General features: G+C 42.9%; 1 long non-coding RNA gene across 3 annotated transcripts; it reads right to left on the reverse strand.

Moving 5' to 3' along the window:
- Positions 1-482: 482 nt before the first annotated feature.
- On the reverse strand, positions 483-4631 carry LOC106574340 (uncharacterized). Of its 3 annotated transcripts, none has more exons than XR_001321517.3 (5): positions 4327-4631; positions 3635-3703; positions 2097-2217; positions 1029-1160; positions 483-926 (listed from the first exon to the last, which is right to left on the reverse strand). It is a non-coding gene; the product is annotated as an uncharacterized LOC106574340 (long non-coding RNA). The 3 variants fall into 3 exon arrangements; XR_001321518.3 differs by having other exon boundaries at positions 3612-3703; positions 4327-4629; XR_001321519.3 differs by having other exon boundaries at positions 1963-2217; positions 4327-4627.
- Between the last annotated feature and the right edge of the window lie 4656 nt (positions 4632-9287).

Raw genomic sequence — 9287 nt, forward strand, 5'->3', positions numbered from 1 at the left:
GATTGGGAGTCCCATAGGGCGGCACACAACTGGCCCAGCGTCGTCCAGGTTTGGCCGTCATTGTAAATAAGAATTTGTTCTTAACTGACTTGCCTAGTTAAATAAAGGTTAAATACAACAACAAAAAGCAGAGTTGCTTGTTTTGAAGCAGAAGTGCTGGCTACCCACAAGGGGCCAGTCGTGTATAGCTCTAATGGACATTTTGGTGACCTTATTTGACCTTTTCTGCTGCTTGAGACATGGTTCGATCCCTCCTTTGGAAGGATTAAGTAAATAAAACACTAAACAATCACAATACAGTAACTATTGGACAATATTATGTATTGTTCTAATATGTAATCATTATAGAATATTAATGATAAACCTTTAAACTGCACTCTTCCTCCCCATATCCAGATGACAAAACCTGCACACAGTCCAAGGGTTGCAGGTCTGCCGACTTCCTTCTGAACACACATTGTATTCTGAGAAATAGACATTGCTTTAACTGTGAATGTACTTTATTGCAGATATTTTCCTCAAATAAAATTAACCATACATAAAATAAACAAGTTATTACAACTGATTTACATTGGGTCCAATGTGTGTGAGCGAGGCATGTTTTTCAACTCAGAAAAAAAGCACTCATAATTTCCTCAAACTGTACACATTAAGCCATAGTCTTTTACAATATTATCAATCACACTTTGATTTGATAGATAGTTTGAGTAATTATGTAGATATTGAGAATGGCTATAAAGGAGTAGATATCTATAATCCTAAAATAAAATGGAGCAAACATTAAGTAATTACAACTTATTTACATTGTGGATAATGTGTGTGTGTGTGCATGTTTTATTTTTCCTTAACAGCCACCCATCTCTGATAGGCCCCGTGTATGCACTTCTGGGTGAGGCTGTCAGGCAGTGGTGGAGTGCATGGAAGATCTGAAAGAGAGAAGCAAAGTGACAGTAAGTATACAGCTCAAAACATGTCTGTGTGTACATCTGTTGGTGTGAGTGAGCATACGCAATATAATTCTGAATTACCTGTATCCATCAAGGAATACCAAAAGGTTTCTCCTTTCACGGCCAGTGTAGTAGGCATTGGTGCAGCCGGTAAATTAACTACCACAGCAGAAGACTGCTGTGACTGCAGCTGAACTACTGGGCGTGGCAGATCTAAAATAGAGGCACAATTTTCTTAACTGACAATAATCATCCAACTAAATAGACTGAATGAGTGTAAGGCCTAGATTCAATCAGATCAAGCATTAACCGGCGATAGCCGACACCCGCATAGCTGATGCTTTGGTGGTGTCTGAGGTATAACTGCGTTGGATCTGTCAACATTGATTTTTTTTGTTTTTTTTTACATTTTAGTCATTTAGCAGACGCTCTTATCCAGAGCGACTTACAGTGGTGAATGCATACATTTAATTTCATGCATTTTTTTTTTGTACTGGCCCCCCGTGGGAATCGAACCCACAACCCTGGCATTGCACACACTATACTGGCGTTGCAAACCCCATGCTCTACCAACTGAGCCACAGGGAAGGCCCTTGGTAAGAAGCAGCTCTTGATCATTGTCACGAAACCACACCCGTCCTACTCGCGTTACAAGTTCAGAACGAGAATGTGTAGCAATAGAAATAATGACGCTCAAATTAGAAATCCTCATCATTTAGTTTAATGATTTTGATCAGCCTAATTGAGGTGTAGATTACATCTCAAATTCCACTGTTCTAACTTGTAAATAGGGCTGCATGAGATTTCTGTTAATGCAACTCCGTGCAGCCAATGGCAATGTCCGCTTAAGGTATAATGCCAGGAGCCGCTTGTGAATTTGCCAGCTCTAACACAGTTCCACCTCAGACACCGCCAAAACAACCGCTATGTGGATGTCGGCTAAAGCGGATGTGATTGAATAGAGCCCCAAGTGTGGGAGAGTGTGCATGTGTGTATACATTCATGTGATACTTACCTGTATCACATGTTGTGGCCAGTGTAGCAGATGCAGGAGCAGACGACAGAGAGGAACAATTTTCTTACTTTAAAATAATTATACAACAAGACAGAGTGAGTGATTGAGTGTGTATATGTGTGTTTGATAATTACCAGGACCACATCACACTGCTTCAGGTCTACAAGCCTCTGGAAGTTCCAGCGTGGCACTCCAGGCCTGGAACAGCTTGGTGGAAAGACGGTTACCTGTCACCCACCGAGCAGGTTGGCAGATCTGAAAAATAGTAGTACATAGAGCCATGACTACATGGAACTCTATTCCACATCAAGTAACTCACGCAAGCAGTAAAATTAGACTTAAAAAACAGATAAAAAGACACCTTATGGAACAGCGGGGACTGTGAAGAGACATGCATAAACGTGATAACATACGCACTGTGCACACACGTACACAAGGAGTTTGTGTTGTGTATATATATATATGGTAGTAGAGTAGTGGCCTGAGGGCACACACTTACATTTACATTTACATTTTAGTCATTTAGCAGACACTCTTATCCAGAGTGACTTACAGTAGTGAATGCATAATTTTTTATTTTTTTTCCTGTGCTGGCCCCCCGTGGGAATCGAACCCACGACCCTGACGTTGCAAACACCATGCTCTACCAACTGAGCTACAGGGAAGGTCAGCTGAACACTTAATGTGTTGTGAATGTATTGTAATGTTTTTTAAAATTGTATAACTGCCTTAATTTTGCTGGACAAGAAGAAGAGTAACTGTTGTCTTGGCAGCAGCTAATGGGGATCCATAATAAATACAATTCAACAAATGAATTACGTTTGTGTGTGTGTCTGGCAACCCACTCATTGTACTTACCTTTGCAATCTGATATGTGTGTGTGTTCTGTGTTATTATGACTTAGAAGTGTCAACCTGACCACATCCTTGTAGTAGGACATTCAGTGATTAGCTTTGGAAAAAAATTACTATCAACAGCATACAATAAAAAGGATTTCAAATATTCAGATCTGGATTTACAAGTACGGTAAATTATGTTACAAATCTCTATGGCTTAGTCTACACTCAAGTTAAATAAAGGATTAGGACATGAGCTCTAGGACCATGCCTCGGGACAACCTGACCTGACGACTCCTGGCTTTCCCTGTCTCCAGTCCATCTGGTCGTGCTGCTGATCCAGTCTCTGCTATTTCTGTCTGCAGCTATGGAACCCTGACCTGCTCAAGGCTCACCGGAGGTACTACCTTGTCCCAGACCCGCTGTTTGATCCTGCCTCTCTCTACCGGACCTACTGTCTCAACCTCTAAATGCTCAGCTACGAAGAGCCAACTGGCATTTACACCTGAGGTGCTGAACTATTGCACCCTCTATTATTTGACACTGCTAGTCATCTATGAACGCTGAAACGTCTTGAAGAATAATCTGGCCTAAATGGCTGTACTCTTTTATAATCTCCACCAGCACAGACAGAAGAGTACTGGCCACCCCCCAGAGCCTGGTTCCTCTCTAGGTTCCTGCCTTTAACCTGGGTATCTGCTTAAGCACTTTGTGACAACTTCTGATGGAAACGGGGCTTTATAAAATACATTTGATAGATTGCTTCTATATGCTTCTATTCATGTCAGTAAATATGACATTGAGTTGTCTTACATTTCTTCAATAGGAAGTTGTACCTTAAGCCAACACCTTTTCCTGGTCTTTCCTGCTGGGGACAGTTGGCTTCAGGTTTGGGAATGGGCAGCCTAGAGAATTGGAATATTAACAATAATTGGTATCCACATTTAAGAATGGATGAAATTCAATATGGGTTAGCTGTGTACCTCATCTGATTGAGAATTGATGATGATATAGTGTATGTCTATTTTCTTTTGAAAAATCTGCCACCAAACCACACAATTCTATGTAGCGAGAGTGTACACAACCATTAGCTTATTTTACCATGTCAAAAATAACATAAGTTAGTCATGGGACCCAACAAATAACAAAACAGTAGGACGGCTACTGTTGCTGTATACTGTACCCTAACCGATCAACCAACTACTAGCTGGTCACAAGGCTACGTTGTTATAATTTAGGAATGTTGTACTGTAGCCTACTGCACCCCATATCAACCAACTTACCAACTAGTAGTGACTATATAGGCTATATTGTTGTCATTCAGTAATTCTGTAACGGTACTGTCGCCTACTGTACATCACATTATTATCCACCTAGCTAGCTAGTGATAGTTTAGCTAGCTAGCCCCAAAGAAACAACCAATGAATGACAACAGGCTTTTTAACAAAACATATATATCTAGCTTGTATGATTACATGTAAAACAACTTTACAGATGATTACAATATTTGAAAGCAAAGTTGACTTACCAGTATGCTGCTCTCTTTCGGGAACTAGAGTGAGGCATCCAGATATGAGGTTAGCTAGCGCTGCTAGCATTAGCTAGCTAACAGCGACAGCATGATAGCTATGAAAATACCTATCGAGGAACAATGTCGAGGTCAAAAACGAAAGAAACTATGTTAAGCCATGCTGACTTCGTAAGATAAGTCAAATCGGACAGAAATAATTAACAGGCTGAACGTACATTTATGTGACTAACTAGCTAACTTTAGCTTGCTAGCTCAGTGACCGGTGATGCACCTATTCATGTTCCTGTTCCTGTTTAGTGTGTGCATCCCTCCCCCTTCCACGTCCTGCACCGAGAAGCGCCACTGAGTCAAAATGTGGCCAGAATTATATTACATCCGGGTTGGTTGGCAATGCATGGGGAACTGTTTAGTGCCATCCCGGGCTGCCACCAGCGTGCGGGCCTTGTCCAGCGCGTCTCGACTGTGCCATAAAGGCATGCTCAAGTGACAAAGTCGATATCTTCGCTTATAAACATGGGTCGCTACACAACTCCCTCAAAGAGCGCGTCCTCACACTACACCATAGGACGCAGTCTTACAGGAACGTGGTCACTGGCCAAGCACACACATTGTCATGGATGGCAGGTCAGATCCCTTCCAACACCAATGTAATGAAACAGGCAGGGAACACATCTTGAACCCTCAAAGTCCAGCCCGCCATCGACTGTGCCACAAAAGCCTGCTCAAGTGGCAGAGTCGAAAGTCCATGTTAATAAACCAGGGTCGCTACAATATGTTTGACATTTCTAACTAGTTTTCATTGGGAAGGCAGATATAGCGTTTTTATCAAAAGCAATCACGTTTGCATTTGACAAAACATAATCCTACTCATTACTCCACGTGCTAATTACTTCACGTTTCATTTGAGCCAACTTCGCCATGGGCTTTGAGTAGGGCACCTGGCTCACGCCTGGGAGGCAGCCCGGTTCCAAAACGAATGCAATCAATTTTCACCCGGTGCGAAACACGCCAACTCGGGGCTCCCGGGCCAGAATAATTTAATCCCGTTTCTGAATCTGGCTCTGAGTTCCTCCCCTACGAATTCTAGAATGGAATTCAGATATGAGGTTAGCTAGCGCTGCTAGCGCTGGTCCCAGAAATCGATGGGCTGGGCCAGAGCCAGAACACACGTGGGTAAAGCAGTGGTTTGAAAATTTGTCACAGGCTTTTATGATCCAATCACTGGTTATTTTGTTTTGTACAATACCCCTTATTTTGGGTTAGGGTTAGGTTTTTTTTTTTTTTAATGATGGCAGTTTAAGACTGATCTATGTAGCGAACATAGAGCAGCGGAAGAATTCACTTTGATTAGGCAAATCTTAGGCAAATCATTTAAGGAGAGCCTGTGATATCTTGGGTAGGTTGAGTAAGAGGGAGATGTTCTGTGACCTCATGTCCATGGTTGTGATGACTGGGACAGGTTCCAGTGTGTGTTGTAATGTGCTCAGTTGTTCTCTGTTCTCACCACAAATCCCAGAGGCCTGAAAAGGTATAGGGGAAAGAGTTTTTGGAAAGGGAAAATATGTCACAGTCAAAATGTGGAAATTCCACCCCTGGTCCTTGTATGTAACAGTGTCACACCCTGATCTGTTTCACCTGACTTTGTGATTGTCTCCACCCTTCTCCAGGTGTTTTCCTCATAAGTCCCTGGGTACTTATTCCTGTGTTCCCTGCTTGTTGCCAGTTTGTCTTGTTTGTCAAGTCAACCAGTGTGTTGTTTCCCGTTCTCCTGCTTTTTCCCTTCGCTCTGTTTTGATAGCCCCCCCTGATTGTGACCCTTGCCTGTCTGGACTCTGAACCCGCCTGCCTGACCATTCTGCTTGCCCTGCCCTTGAGCCTCCCTGCCACTCTGTACCTCCTGGACTCCGACCTGGTTTTGATCTTTTGACTGTCCATGAACTTGCCTACCCCTTGGATTGTAATAAATATCAGAGACTCAAACCATCTGCCTACTGTGTCTGCATCTGGGTCTCGCCTTGTGCCCTTATTAACAGTGTATGTACAAACCACCATTAAACCACCTTATCACTTGACTGGCGATATATCCTTAGGGGAGTAAGGGTTGTCGTGGACGAATCAGAATTAGTTGGGTAACATAGATAATTAAGATGTTTTATTAGTATAATATGCTTATTTGAGGTACTTGTCATTAGAAAGTGTCCATTGGACTCTGGTGTCTTTTCAGTTGCACGTCTACCTTAGCTGGGGCTCAGACACTTGGGGCCCAGAGAGGGGAGAGGTCAGATTTGTCGTCATGGGAATGTGTCTTTACTTATTCTTAAACTATGTGAAGGGATGGCGTGATTAATGGGGAACCAATGACTTGTCTCCACAATGTCTGTGAGCAAGTCACTCCCTCCTTTTCTTTATTGTGGGGAGGATTATGGCAGTAAATGGACCCTTGTATGTCCTCTCTTAGATCTCGCACTTATCCTGTGATAATATATGGCCTAGAGGCTCACTCCCCAGTGAGCCTGTCCAGGAGTAGGGTCAAGAGGGGGTTTGCTTGAGATGGGAGTATCTAGAGTTGACAATTGATATATGCCATTGGATGAAATTGTGTTTTTGTTCTATACCGTACCAGGGAGGGACGGTTCTAAGGAGACCAGATACTGGGCTATTCAATGAACCAGGTTGACATAGCAGTTACTGTCTGCTGTGTTTTATGGATATCTGTCATACAAAACTTAACCTTTGTGAATTGTTACTATGTATCTGTGGTTTGTCAATGTACTTTGAAGGGGGTGTATCGTTGCTATAAAAGATCTCTGTAGCCATTGTGTAATTACCTCATTCAATGGTTCATTCGAGAGAGTACATTATTGGGGGTCAAGTACTTTTGCAAAAGTATCTTAAGTATTAAAGATGTAGTTTAACTCGGACTGGTGTGTTTGTAACTCTTCTCATTTGGTAATGCAGAAATTAGCCACAACAGGGTAAATGGGAATCCTCTCCAATATCAAGAAAACAACATACATTTTTTAGCAGACACTCTTACCCAGAGTGACTTACATAGCAATTAAGGTTAAGTGCCTTGCTCAAGATTTTGTTCTACCTAGTTGGCTCCTGGATTCAAACCATTTCCGAGTATCGACATAACGCTATGCCTGTGGATGGACACAGAGCGTAATCTGTTCATCTGGTCCACTCCCGTCCGGACTGTTATCCGCTGCCATAAGCCAACAGGTCAAAGGTCAAGGCAGTGGCGAGCTGGCCACCCTGTTGATCTCTCTCTGTGTAGCCGCTTGCCAGCCAGCCGTGTGATGTAACCACGGGGTGCTGTACAATTCAAAGGACAAATAGCATCATGTCCTGTGTCGACAAATAGCATCATGTCCTGTGTCGATCACTTGTGAATGTGAGAGAGAAAGTGAGTGTTGAAATTCACATTGGGTAGACAGCAGACTGAATACAGATGTAGGATCTTAATTTGAACCAGTTTGCTACAGCAGGATAATTATCCTGCAGCAACAGGAAATGTGAATTATTATGTGGATTATAATTAATGGAAATTTTTGTAGGGGTTGATACATTTTTTGTGAGGGAAAATCAAGTCAGAAATTTTAAAGTGGAAAATACAAACTTCAGAAGCTTCTTTAAACCTCAAATACACTACATTGTAGAACAGTTATCCTGCAACAGGGTGATCAAATTAAGATCCAACATCTGTAGATGATCTGGTGGAAAGACAAGGAGATCAAAAGTGATGCTCACAAACACAGAGATTGTGTGGAGGTCAATCTAAATTTAGTAGAAGTATGCTCTGCACTGTCTGGCTCTCACCGCCAGTAGAATAAAGCAAACACAGCAGGACTACCCACACCACTGGCGTACCTCACGCCCTCGCAATGTGGGCAGGACTATGAGCTCTGGGGGGCCCTCAACCCAATACTTTTTTTGAGGGATTGGGGTCCAGGGGCGCTTTCCCCCAAGATAGCATATGAACACCTCATAAGTCATGTTCCTTGCTCAGACCTTGCGAGCGGGCCTCGCAAAACTGTAGTACGCCACTGACACACACACACACACACACACACACACACACACACACACACACACACACACACACACACACACACACACACACACACACACACACACACACACACACACACACACACACACAGTGTAAGGTGTGTATTACATCTCTGACCTGCCTGTTGTATGATGTTACGCTGCTGCAGATACAGATAGAGACAGATTAAATCAAACCTGCCTTGGCAATGACGATGCACTATCTTTGTTTACACAACTACTGCCAGCAGCACATACCTATAGGTGTCTCATTCTCAGAACTGGGAGCCTACATCTGTGAGGCTTGGTATTTTTACCGTACTTAACACAATTTTGTACCAGGTCATATTTAAGCCCCAAAAAGGCTAAAAGAAAATATGCCCCAAAGTAGACCCCAAAATGTCATTCTTATATGCTACTCTGAAAATACTGCATGTGGTTTGATAGAATTTTTGTCTTAGGAGTTTTGTGTAACTTGTCTGTGGCACTTGTTTTCCGCAACAGTTTTAATGAGGGATGGATCATCATCACTGTTTCTGGGATATAATTAATGCAGCAAGTCCGTATTCATAAAGCGTGTCAGAGTGCTGATCTAGGATTGATAAATACCTCCCCTGGTATTAGAACCATAACAGTCACAGTAGAAGCTTACAGTTAAGTCAAGATCCAAACATGTTCCATATCCAGTACCTAAGTGAAGGATGAGCAGTACAAACCTGCCAGTCCCAGATGATACTACCCCCCCACATACCCCTTCAAATCCTATCCTGCATTCCCCCCTCACCCTGGAGTGAGCAGAGGCATGCCACGGCATCGGCAGCAGCAGCAGTAGCTGATGTCACTTGTTTACCATCTTCTAGGTCGGCGCTCACTCTACCTCGCTCTCTGACTGTGGCACTGTTACA

Source organism: Salmo salar, chromosome 16 (genome assembly GCF_965601325.2).
Source record: "Salmo salar chromosome 16, fSalSal1, whole genome shotgun sequence".
In the NCBI taxonomy this organism is placed as follows: Eukaryota; Metazoa; Chordata; class Actinopteri; order Salmoniformes; family Salmonidae; genus Salmo; species Salmo salar.